Below are 14,662 nucleotides of genomic sequence, written 5' to 3'. Positions count from 1 at the left end.
ACAACTCGCGTGGGCTGACAAAACACCAGAGCGCTGGTACGTTCAACCAGAGGTCCCGGGATCGATACCCGGCCCCGGAACAATTTTTCCCTTGAAATTATTCAAATCTGCTTCACAGGGAGCTTTACCTGAAAGACTAGATTTGCATAGTATTTTGTTTAATGTTCATAAACAAAAACTGTCCACCTCTGCAACACTGGAATACAGAATTACATAAAATAATAGTTGAAAAACAAGAAGTGCTACAAATACACACTCAAAGATTCGAGACTAGTGTGCATCTACGGTGGGGCTAGATGGTGTATTCTTTAAATCAAACTTGTTATACAATTAAAATGTAAAGGAAAACAATTTCTTTACTTCTTTAATATTAAAAAACTCATTAATGGCAGTTGGAGAGATAGAGAGTAAAATATATTTCAAGAGGGAAAACAAGGGGTGGGGCGTATGGCCAAGAAAAAAATTACCATGACAGCACTGGAGGGAACTGAAGATCCCAGTGAATATAGATACTTTCTGACCAAATTACTTAGTTGTGGGTGAAGGAACGGATAACTGGAAACAAAATACTGGATTTGCTTAGTTAAATATGAAAAATAATGTGTGTCTGAAATTTGCGTAGTGGTTAAATAGGGATTTAATATAAAAATTGTAATTGATAGTAATGTTGAGTTTACAAATTATAATTGAGGATAACTATCTTCCATAATTTTGTACATTAACAGAAGTTATGAAAACTGGTTCCAGCCAATCAGAAAGAGACAGTTCACTGTCTGAACTTTCATTATAAAGGGACTGTATCCTTCCCGGACCTACTCTGCCATCTACGCGAGATATGTGTGACACTTTTATTCTACCCAGGATTGCAAAGTGAAGAATCATGTGAGTCGTCCGTTTATAATTCACTACTTGGAATCATAGACTAGGATGAGTTCTGAACAAACCGTGAATGAACCTTACAAAAGATTCGTAAAGTCTGATTGAATCACTGAAAAAGAATCATGTTGCCCAGTTCCAGTTAGAAACCCTTATAATGTAATGAATGATCTTCCCAATTTGTTTGATACTATTGATAGTTTCCAGAACCTTTAATGGACCTCATTAAAGTACACCTACTCATTAAAGTTCAGGTGTTCCACCAATCAGAAAATACCATTGCAGCAATATGAAAGCGCAAGTATCGATTATTCTCGGATATGCAATCGAAAGACAACTGTTTTCGCAGCAGTTCTGCGACAATTTTATTAGAGGCTGGCGGCGACATCACAACATTGAAACGTCACGGAGGCTGGGAATCCAATACTGTTGCAGAAGGTTATGTTGAAGAATCGATCCAAAATAAAATTGAAATCTCAAATATAATATTAAACTCAGTCAAAAAAAATAACACAAATTAACATCAATTCGCCGTCATCTTCCAGCCTTTCACAAAGCACATTCCCGCAAATTCATTTCACCAATTGCACAATAAATCACCTATATTTGAAATTAAGTCAGTTCTATTACTATAATAATTAGCGTTAATTATAAATAATATTCAAATAAATTCAATTTTTCATCTCGTTTTTCAATGTCTAATTCAATTTCAAGGTTATATCAAGATTGTTTATTTTACTCTCTAGATTATATCAAGGTCAATGTCGACATTGGTTTCTCGGAAAAAAATCAATACTTTCGCGTCTGCGCACATCTCACAATTTACAAGGTCAGATCCGCTCCTCAGTCAGATAAGAATAACACGAATACTTATGAATAATTTCAAGTTAGAAATATGGTCGAGCATAAAAAGTCGTATGAAACTTGACTATAATGGCAATTAAGACGCTTGTATGAAAATTATGAAATGAACTTGTGCTCGTTTCATAAACATACTCGCGTCTTAATTACTACCATTATAGGCTCGTTGCATAATGTACTACTACGAGACCGGACATTCTTATGTGCACACGTTGCAAACGTGGTTAATACCGCAGCTGCAAGAGAAGGGTATCATGGATCATGTGTGGTTACAGCAAAATGGGGCTCCAGCCCACTTTGCTGTTCAGGTGCGTGAATTCCTTGATGAACAACTTCCAGGTCGCTGGATTGGGCGTGGATCTGTAACAAATCTAGCACCATTGAAATGGTCCCCACTAAGCTCGGACCTTACTACACCAGAGAACTCATTGTGCAGAACAATCAAATGTTTCTCAATGTCGGTACAGGACAAATGAAGAATTGCATGAAAGTATGGAGGAAGCCTTTCGAAACATAACTCTCAAGATGCTCAGTTACATATCAAGGGGGACCTGGAGACACATGCACGCTGGTGCACATACAGGGTGATTAACGAGGAAAGGTAAAAAATTTAGTATACAATATCTTACGCCATTTTGCGTGAAAAAGTTCATATGAACATAGGTCTGTTTTCGAACGATGGCGGAGCTAGATGCATTTCTTTGGTAAAACGTCTGGCCCCAATGTGAATCAGACATCAAGTTTGGTGTCCCACAGGGTTCCGTTCTTGGTCCTGTGCTGTTCATTATATATATTAACGACCTCCCAGCCAGCATTGAGGATGACTGCCTTGACAACACATCGTTCAGGATAAAAGACTGGTGTGATGCCAATAAACTTAGCATCTACTCTAATAAGACTATGGATATTAAATTTTCTTTTAACAGAAATATTACTGGCTTGTCTTCCTCAGTTAAATACCTAGGCATTCACCTCGAAGCCGGTCTGGGCTGGAGTACGCACACAGAATATCTTATTAATAAAATTAATAAAGGAATTTTCATGTTACGAATCCTCAGACAAACATTGCTATAATTCTTTACTTACAGTTTATTATGCCCATATTTACAGTCACTTAAGTTACGGGACGCTTTTGTGGGGCAACCATACTTCGGTTTCTAAGTTGTTTATCCTTCAAAAGAGAGCAGTGAGAATTATTTGTGGTGTCTCTTCTAGAACTCATTGTAAACCACTTTTTGTACAACTAGGAATACTTACGTTGCCGTCAATGTTTATTCTGGATTGCCTTCTGTATGTTAAGCGTAATGTGCACAATCTTCCTACTTGTTCATCCAAGCAATAGTTTTATTTCCATATCTTATAAACTTTATAATTCTTTACCATTGCATATAAGAAACACGTCATATTTTACTTTCAGAAGGATGGTGAGAAGGACTTTGATGGCGAATCCAATCTACAGTGTCAATGATTTTAGCAATATTACATTTTAGATACTTTTTGTTTTAACCTCATGCAATTGACAAATCTGTACATTTTAACCTGATTTTATACTATTTCTTTTAAAACTTTTAACCTGTTTTTGTGATTATCTGGTGATTGTATATTTATTTTTTATTTTATTCTTACATTTATTCATATTGTAATAGCCATGTATTATATATATCTACTCTGACGTTGTCTATGGCTGTAAATCGCTGAATGACATTAAATTCATCTATCTATCTATCTACCATATGCTGCTGAAATGAGATGCGAGACAAGGTCACCAATCGCAATGAATGACGTAACATTGTGAGTGATGTGGATAAGATAAGTTCATTCACCTCACAAACCGGGTGATGGGGCATTACAAATGTCCAGTCGCCTGCCCTTGTCTGATGTAATGACACAGAACCCGCTCATAACACAAATACACTATCGCTTATCACTTCACAGCAGTTCAGTCAGCTACCTACACTACAGTAGTTATACAGGTACAGTTATCGGAAGTGTTGAGTTGTTTTTTTCAAGATGCCTTATAAATTTTCGACTGCAGAATACACCGATATTGTGTATGTATACGGTTTGTGTGATGGAAGTTCCCTGCGTGCTGTCACTGAATATGAACGACACTTTCCAAACAGAAGGGTACCATATTGAAAAGTATTTACTGTCTATGGGGTTGGATGAAAGACTTGGTATACCAAAGGAAGGTGGAAATGAGAGAGGCGCTAATCGACCGTATTTTGGATGCGGCATAAAGAACAGCCACGTGCAACTCTCCCAAGCAATGAGCGCGATTCACGCCCGAGCGCAACAGTGCACTGAAGCAGAAGGAGGTACCTTTGAAAATGTGCGAAAACATCGACCCCGACATCTAGAATATTAGATATGTATGCATACGTAAATATAAACTTTAAATTTGCCTGTTATCTGTCTCTAAATGAGCGTTAATACAATGGAAAACCAGGTGTTTTTGTGAAATCAAAGAGCCATATCTCTGTAACCGCTTGAAAACGGACCCATATTTATATGAACTTTTTTTGACTCAGAATGACTTCAGAATTCACATCCCAAATTTACCTTTCCTGTGAATCACCCTGTATAGATCCAGTATATACATAATTTGTTCATTCAAGTACTGTCAGTGACTCAGGAGAAGACGAGAGCAGACTGAGAAGGAAGGGATGTGAACAGATAACGTACGACAACACGTGCAATATTTGTACTTCAGTAAGCAGAAGCATTAGGTCTCCTTCTGTTCAACTTAGCTTTAATTTCCATACGCTTTGTTACTCATGTTTCCTGCACGAGTAATAACCTGGCTACTGGGATGCTTATCTGAGCGATGTTTATAATAATCAACAGCGATAGTCAAGAAGGTCACATTCTTTCCGCTCGTCTTCTCCTGAGTAATGGACAGTACTTTCAGTTGATACATACTGTATGTAGCGATCAATAATATAGGAGCATGGAAACTTTTCCGACACCCTGTACAATATGTAGGAAGTGTTAATGGAAAAGTTCTTATAGGTTTTGTAATGAAACTTCTCAACAATATTTACTATAAAAACTCTTGTTTGATTCTTCTGTACGTTTACAAATTGCCAGGAAAAAAAAATTATTTCGATAAAATACACAATTACAAATTTATAGGATAAATACTGCATTATAGAAAACAGGTGTAGAAAACTTCACATGTCTATTCCAGTTTGCTCAATAATCCTCCCAAAATCATCAACATTATGTTAATGCTGCCCATATTTAAAGCATTCTCAACAATTTTCAGGGGAGATAAGCATATCAGATGGCTTTTTTTTTCTTTCGTTTATTATACTGGAATTTACTATATCCAGAGAGTGGTCCAACAAGTGGGATGTCAATATTAGTCTAAATTTTTACGAATGCTTTTCAAATAGCAGAATATAATCATTCTAAGAATCGTCATCTTAAGACTAAATTACACTTTGTGGGGGGGGGGGGGATTAAACCAAGACGCTACGCTACTTTTAAGACAACATGTATAATTTCATCACTTGCACATTGTTTTTCATTCGACCACTGTTATGAAGTAGAGTATCAGGTACATCAGCGATCATGTGAAGTAACAAGTAACTACGTGTTGGACCACCTCAGACCACATTCCGATCTTCATAATAAAATTAAATGCAACAGAACATACCAGAGTGATGCAGTTAAGGATGCCAACCAATACCAATCTTGTATTGAGGTGCATCAACACCTGCATACACACACACACACTTCGTAAGGTGGGCCAAAAGTAGTTTTACTTTGCAGATCACTACTTAAGCAGACTGTCATCTTTTTCTTAATGGACGTATAATTATCTTCCTACCAATATTTACGTCTCAATAACGCAATGATGATACTAATACATATCGCGCGGTAAACCAAAATTACAAATTTTAATTAATTCCATGTCTTAAGATATTCCTTTATCAGATCAGCCACAGTCTTTCCCCTGAAGAAAAGAGGTCTACTGCTGGCTACATCTGAAGGCATGAATAAAATGCTGCTTTTCTTTAGGCCTCAAAGCTTGTACTATATTACACTGTGCATGCACTTAAACCAATTATGAGAAAAAGTTGTCCTAAAATGACACTATATTTGCCCCTTCCCTGATATGCAACATGTATTGCAGGAACAATACAAATTTAAATATTGTTTAGCATCCCAACGACTGTCCATGAATATGCACAAATATATTTTATTCCAACAGCTATGGGGAAAGAACCTGGGTGTGAGATGGCTGGTTGGAAATCAACGAACTACGAAACAAAGAGAAATAAACATCAAACAAAATAATCCACAACTATACTAAGGTCTGCTACACAGGATTGAAATTTATACAGGTGCCAGTGCAAACTGAATGAAAGTGCAAAGTTATGTCACATCCGGTATATTAGGACAGTACATTCATTCAGCTTGTTTAAGAATGTTCATTACGTAAGTCACAAAAACCAGTGATGAGCTGATGCAATTCAAACATATGTACACTTATGCAGCTAATGTATGTCGTAGACATCGACGGTTTCAAACACTGGTAAATTAATCTAAGAAATGTGAAATGATATTCAAACTCAAATGTAATATGATGTACAGTTTCTTTGGTGTATGTACACTTAGCGGCAAAAAGAATGGGCCGACTCCTGGTCGATAGAAATGCTAAGTTTTATCGCGCGGTTCACTCGTGTAAACGTAACCCAGTGCAAGGCATTGCTGTGGTGTCTCTTCATTGAAAGTCGTCCGTCTCTAATGTAGTAAACCTTACGAGCAGTGTGTGTGGCCCAGTGGTAAGAAGTCTGACATCCGTGCCAGAGGTTGTAAGTTCGCCACCCGGTATGGAAAAATTACTATTTTTATTTTAACTTGTACTTAATTTATTAGTTTAAATGTGAAATGGCATTTGTTAACAAACTTCGTTATGCCTGCCTTGTAAAAATATTATTGCCCATCACATGTGGGCTATTAATAGGTGAGACCTGACCTGTATAAACAAAAATACTTGTTTCACATCCTAAAAAACCGGACGCATATCAAACACAAATAAATAATTAAATTAACAAAAACAAACAATTTTTTAATATATTAACAAAACAAGGCCTGTGGTGGGGACTAGTATCTCGTCCACAAACCACCTGCGTCAACATCTGCCCTCATTCTGCACGGCATGGAGTCCACAAGATTATGGAACAGGTCTAAATTCTTGGCCATCTCCTCCCACGCATCTAGAACTCTGTCCCATAATTCCTCAGGTGTCCGAACGGGTGGTTGTTCTGCCCAAATAGAGCGTAGGATCCTTTTGACTGCAGCCCACAAATTTTGAATCGGATTCATATCTGGTGAATTTCGAGGCCAGTCGACTGGGTCGACATCACGCCTCCTCGTAAACCATCTTTGAATCCGGTTGGTGGTGAGTATGGGATGATTATCCTGCTGGAAGAAAAGTGTTCCTTCTGGATATCGTTTTCCGTTGTATTAACAGATAGCAGTATTACTTGAAAGAGAGAGGGAGGTTTATTATTTATTAGAGTTTGGGCATATTCTAGGAGATATCGCCACATAATTATAGCTTTGCGAGACACATATGATGGCAAATTTGTAATAAAAGAAAGAAGATTGGGGGAGATTCGAACCTTGAGCTACTAAAATCAACTTGTTCAATAGACCAATACCGTAACAACTTACACTACTGTGACTGTTAATATCAGTTCGGCATAATACATTGTTTTCCTGTTCATATTCGCTCCGGTTGATTTTGTATTTATCAATTTTATTATTATTTCACTCTTCAAGGGCCCTGGTGTATCTAGAATCAACCTGCCATTCGATTTTATTATATATTTTAGACTCTTAAACAAAATACAGCAAATTTAAATGGTTTAATATGTGTTATCTGGTGAACTACGACTTTGACGAGACGAGCATGCGCAATGTACGTCTCTGGAACTTAGAAATTGTCGGCCGGCCAATTCTTTTTGCCGCTAAGTGTACAAGTATCAATCCAATGTAAATTATACTAATGGACAGTATTTTTTTGTCAAGAGAGCTTAATAAACAGCACTTATATCCAATGTTTTAGCTCCATTACCAGGTAAGGCAAGGGAAGAGAATTTGTTGCTAGATTCATTATCAAGGGTTATCCTTCAAGACTGGACGTGACATATCATTTCAAATTTCTTTGATGCCACAATATATAAACATCTTTACTAAAATGTAGGACTTCCAATACAATTTGTTCATCAAGCTCCTTTCATTACCCTTTCATACATGTTACGAATTTATAAAACAATGATTAATAACTGAATTCAGAAACATCAATCAACAGAACATGAAGGGAGGTGTTAATGTACCTCAAGGGAAAAGAAATTGCGTTATGAAGAAAACAATTAAAGACAGAAGGGAAAGGAAAAATAATCACTGTGGTGACTGTCTCAATGTAGAAATTGATCTTGATGATTTGTAATTCTACGTATAACAATAATTCAAAAACCTTGACATTAATGTTTTATAAAACATAACAAACATGAAGCATCTTCAATTTACTGAAGTTCGTAAATGTTCTAATTTATTACTTTAGTGGAGAGGATTTCTTTTTCTTAATTATACAGTAGAACCTCAATTTTCCATCCCTCTGTTATCCATAATGTGGATTAAGGGGAGAGGATGGTATTTTTGGTGAAAAATGAGTAAATTTAAAAAAAAAAAGACTTCTTTAAAATACCCTGTGATATGTGTGGAATGCATAGCATAACATTTTGTGGGTATTTGTGCCCTTATCGGATGTTGAGTCGCCATTTTTAAACTTCCTGCATCATGGATTTTTAAATCATTCGCCCACTTTCATTGTTTCTGGTAAATTAAATATAAAAAAAAAAAAAATATTTTTTTTTTCTTTAAAATACCCTTTGATATGTGTGGAATGCATTTCATAACATTTTGTGGGTATTTGTGCCCTTATCGGATGTTGAGACATCACTTTTAAACTTCCTGCGCTATGGATTTTTAAATCACACGCCCGCTTTTATCGGTTTCCAGTAATTTCATTTTTTTGCTACATTGTCAGATAAAAATGGATATAATTTCTGAACTATTAAAGATACATGCATGAAATTTAGAACACACATTCTTTAGACTATTAGGAAACTTTTCTCTGTAACAGAATTTTGTTAATTGATTCCATTTTAAAAATACGTCTGCTTGTTTGCAAGAAAGGAAATCAGAAAATTGTTATTAAATTTTAATTGTTTATTTTACAAATGCAGGAACTAATATCAAAATTCTGTTACAGACAGTTTGTAGAACATGCTTTTGCAAATACATTGCAAAAAACTGTTTGAATCTATCTTTAAAAACGGTTTAGATATATTGGTTTTAGTACAATCCTGCATTGAGTATATTTTTTCCAAATTTGGGACCCCAAATAATTTTTTTTTCTCAAAATATTTTTATTTGGTTGAGTTGCCACAGCTATGAGCTCTCTACATACAAAAAATTAATATTTTACACCAAATAAGAAAAAAGTTAAAAAAAAATACCATCCTCTCCCCTTAAGTGTGTTTTATGAAAATGAAAATAATGAAAGGCATTCTCTATTTCGAATTAAACAGAATCTGTTTCATTACAAAACAGCCGGTCATAGTTGGCAAGAGTGCAAATTATACCATGATTTCTTTGGATCTTCGTGTCACAAATTGAAGATCAGTTCCTAAGTGATCTATTTAATAATGGTTCACTGTTCGTTTTGTTGTACATGTAGGGCTTATGTCATATCAACATTTCACTTTTTGTGAATATGTATAATACAATCAACAGCATAACTAGAGAAAACTGAAAATGATCAACAAAAAACTAAATGCAGCCGAAGTGCAAAAGAAAATAACAGACTTTTTAAATGGCTCATGATCAGTTCTTAATTAAAATAACAGTACTGTAAAGTAATATTAAACTATTATAGTAATATCTAAGTAAAATGGATTAGCGGTCATTTTCAGTTTTGTAAATCCATTCCAGTCACCATAACAGATAATATTATCGAGGTTCTTTTGTTTTCCTAAATAAATAAATGGAACATAAATTCTCCTAGAAGATTACAATCTCACCTACTCATATGCGCAATAGAAGTTCAATTGAAATCTTTCTTACATGTTATCATACATGTTTCAAATCCAAGTTAGAAAATTATTTTATGACGAGTTGCCAAACTAATTTACTATTATGACAAGTGTTGTATTACATGTTTCCACGTATTCACATTTTTTTTAATGTTCTAGTGATATTTAACTTATTTTATATTTTTGTTTTCATATTTTCCGATAATGGTATATCTATAATGTGATAAGTTGAGCTATATATAATCATAATTTTCCTTACTGTGTGTACTTAAAAATAATGTATTCATTGTATGGTTTGTACTGCACTATTTTATTACTACCATTAGTATTATTATTATTATTATTATCATCATTATTATTATTATTACTATTCTTATTTTTTATCATTATTATTATTATTATTATCATCATCAATAATTGTCTTATTTTTTTATACTTTGTATGTCTCATTTATTTTGACTTGCTGTTCACATTTTATTATGCTTTTTTCTTTCTTTCTGCATGTTATATATTATTATGTCTGATTTCTATTTACTTGTCGTTTACATTTTATTATTATTATTTTATTCAGTTATGTGTGTAAAATTGTAGTGTACTTTGTAAATTTGTAGTGTTTTTTGTAACCACAGTTTTACTCCTGGTTGAGTGTTAGAGAAGGCCGTATGGCCTTAACTCTGCCAGGTTAAATAATAATAAATAATAATAATAATAATAATAATAATAATAATAATAATAATAATAATAATTTACTTTAATGAAAGTACAGTAAAACCCTATTTTAATGTTCCTGTTTTTAAGGAATAAATTGTAAAGTTCCAGCCAAATTTCCACTTTTAAGGAAACTGGTTTAAGGAAAATCCTGCTTTTAAGGAATACTTTTCAAATCGATTTTATGATAGTGAGGCCCAAAATATGCTTTCAATAATCAACAGTACTAGCATGTTCAATAGTGCACTCAATCAATAATAATAATACAGCACCATTATTCTTTATGGTCCTGCTTTGCGTTGCTTTCACAGAATGGTGACTTTGCTTGCTTTGTTCTTGGAAGTTGTACGGATCCAGTTTCTAAGTTTTTTTTTTTTTTTTTTTGTTAATGCTGTTTATGCATTGTTATAATGGCGACTAAACAGAAGAATTTAACTATCAAAAGAAAGTGAAAATAATAGATGTCGAGGTTAATCCTCAAATAACACTCTCGAATACGGCAAAAAGGTATGGTTTCAGTGTGGTTTGAAAAAAACATTAGTGTCTCACCCATTTGAAGAGTTAGAAAATATTATAATGAAATGTATTGTAAATAACAACTGTAAGCCCAACTTAATGTTTGGTACATAACACACGTTAGTACAGTGAAACCTGTTCAAATCGGAACCTGAATAATCCGGAATCCTGTCTATTTCGGAACAATTTATTGGTCCCAGCGAAATTTGTATGTATTATGTGTAATTTTTCCTGAATAAAACGGAAACTGTCCAACGCGGAAACGGAAACTGTCTGCTACTGTTCAAAATGGAAACAACATTTTGGACACACTATATTTTGAAACAGCATGTAATTTCAAGGAATATACTAAATATGTAGGTCACTAAGATAAAAACAAGTTTTCTTTGCAAAATTCTAGAGGGTACGAGGGTGTGTTGGCCTGTCGGTCATAAATTTTATTACCCTGTTGACCAGGCAGACGAGTCCCTTCAAAGATTTTCAATGCTTCACACCCGTATACTGTTCGTAGCTAAACAGAACGCAAGTGTAGTGATTTCCAGGTAAAAAAAAAAAAAAAAAAGACGCATAAAATGTGGCATTTACATTAAGTGATGGAGTAAAAGTTATCGAGATAAAGGAAAATTAGAAACAAAGTCTATGTGAAATAATATTGAAGTAGAGTTGTGGAAAACTCAGGTGTGAGACTTTAAAAATTAAAGATCATAATGAGTGAGTGGCGTGCGGCCAATATTGGTGACACAAAAGGAACCAGAAAGCAACTGTTTATGTGGAAATAAATGAACTGTTGTGGGAGTGGGTTCTTCATGACCTTTCAAAGAACAAGCCAATTTCTGGATCTATTCTGCAAAGCAAGCTATTGAACTGGGAAAGAAATTACATAAACCAGAAATCAAGGCTTCTAATAGATGGCTCCTAGTCCAGTTAATTAATAATGTGCAGTGATATACAGTACAGCATTAGAGTATAGTGTTAGATATTAAATAGAATGAGATTAGTAAACTTTAATAATGTTTAATGACTAATGAGTGAGTTACGATAACATTTATACAGAGAATGAGATTTTAGTCAAGATGATTCACCAACATAATAAGCGACAGAAAGCTGATTTAATGTGATGAGTGTTAAACGGCATATTTTGTACTTCTTGCAGTTTGCGGTATGCCATTTTGTTTTTCATGTATATGAATGACAAAATATTCCATTTTAATGTCACACCTGAATAATACGGAAACCTGTCCACAACGGAAAAAAAAATTAGGATCATATCACTTCCGTCTTGAACAGGTTTCACTGTACTAATTATTTTAGCATTTCCTTCCAATTTTACGTAACCCCCCTTTTAAGGAAAACCCCTATTTAAGGGAAGGGGAAGTAATCCCTCAGAGTCGTTAAAAAAAGGGTTCTACTGTACCAATCTTTAGTGACGTATCAGTTCACTGGTAAGTCACACTAGTCCGAAATCTGCTACGTACTAATTTTAGTGGACATCATAGATATGCACACTAAAGGAGAATATGACTCCAATTCTTGTCACAAGATGCATCATGATCCAAGCCAATAAATGTCAAACACTCGTATATTAAAGTAATGAATTCCTCCTCCACTGCATTTAAATAACTTCTTAATTTTGAGTTACTACGAAATAGGCCTACGACTTTTAAACAGAAAGTAATATTCAATGGTCACAACTATGGTCATTAACAGCAACTATTTTCAATGGTAGACTCTTTAGAGCTTAGTATCAGACATTTTTCTCGTAACAAACATTATCAACATTCACGCCATCACAGAAACTCGATAACTGTAAGAAAAAAAATATTACGAGTTTAATTTCTTTACATCGAATGTGAATTTCTTTCATTAAAATAATTTTGAGAATATCTAACTGGAATTATATGAATAAAACTTCAGAAATAACATATGGATATGTTTTGCATATTTAATGCTTTTATGGGAACTTTTAGCAAAGTTAAAACAATTAAGGCGACAAATACAATGAATGCAAAAGATTTACTGAAACCGAAAATATGAACGATTTAACATTTAACAAACAATTGACGTTACACTATCTCATTAAATAAAATGGAGTCGTTTATATTTTTAAAGTTACAAACATTTAAAACATTCATTTTCAATTAATACAGTCAGCTTATGAGGTTGCCAGCATTGTGTTATGCATCAAATTTGTGCTTCCAATCATCAGGTCTGAATAATCTCATGATAAACAAGATACAAAAATGAAAGCAATGCAGCCAAAATAAACAAAATGACCGTCACTTTTTATATTAATCCCTCATCTATGACCTTTGCACTCCAAACTCATACAGTCAAGCATCAATTAGGCCATGTAATAGTTTTTAATAATTATTAAACGCTTGAATCAAGTATCATCCCTGAATTTTATGTAATTTCAAATACCCTAAAATCCACTAACTCGTTTCAAATGAAATACATTAATGTATAATAAGAAAAAGATCCAGAAGTTGTATTATTCCTTAATTTTCGCGGCCCAATTATGGAAGTAATGAATCAAATATGATTGAAATTATATAAAATTTGACATGTATAGGCTGTAGTAATATTAGTATCCAACACTGTTTTATTAACCCAAATGATTAGGCTAAAAAAGTATGAACTTGAATTAAATATCTAAAATAAAAACCAGTGTCCAGACAATTTGTCCCAGACATATGGTACTGTGACAATTGGTTCCAAGTTTGTAATTCGCACCAGACAATTCGTATCGCAATAAGTTAGTACCACAAAAATGGTTTGTTCCATTGTATATCGTTGACGAGGCTAGGACACTTTATGAAATTGATTTGACATCGAGTCATGTTTCCACGGATTATGAAATCTCAATGAACGCTATCAGAGAGGTTTTCCCACATTGTAAGCTGGCTGGATGTCTCTTTCACTTAAGTCAGATTTTGTGGCGTGAAGTCCAGAGTGAAGGTCTAGCACCAATTTACATGAAGGAAGAATGTGTGGAGCTATGGGACGAATTCCACGCTGCTATAGCGTTGGCTTTTGTACCATATGACATTGATAATGATGGACAAGACATTGAAGAAGCCAACAGTTCACATGATCTAGAGCCAATATTTCAACACCGCGAGGAGAACTACGTACTTGGTCGTCACAGAGGTCGTGGTCGCTGGACTCCTCTATTCCCTACAGAAATGTGGAACTGCTATTAATGTGTTGTAGCAGGATTGCCGAGAACCAAGAATCCTGTTGAAGGTTGGCATTATAGGCTAAATATTCTAATGGGGAAATCACATCCTTTCTTTACAGAATTTCAGGGTAAGCTAGAGTGAAGAAGCTGAGATTTCCCTTCATATTGGTCGACTTGAAATTAGCACCTCTCCAAGAAGAAAAGAAAATAGCTGAATTGAGCCGACGAATTGAGCATGTTGTAGATCCTTATTATAAATGAAGAATAAAGGAAGAAAAGGGGGATGTCAAGATTTTCAGGAGAGCTAATTTAAAGTTCAAAACTAACTTATTCAAGAAGTGTGTTACAAATTATAAATACCACCATGCATTTTGAAAGGTGGTTAATCTAGTAATCAATACGTTCA

The sequence above is a fragment of the Periplaneta americana genome, chromosome 7 (genome assembly GCF_040183065.1).
Source record: "Periplaneta americana isolate PAMFEO1 chromosome 7, P.americana_PAMFEO1_priV1, whole genome shotgun sequence".
NCBI classification, from domain to species: domain Eukaryota; kingdom Metazoa; phylum Arthropoda; class Insecta; order Blattodea; family Blattidae; genus Periplaneta; species Periplaneta americana.
The sequence above is the reverse complement of the archived record's forward strand: the minus strand, read 5'-3'. Positions refer to the sequence as shown.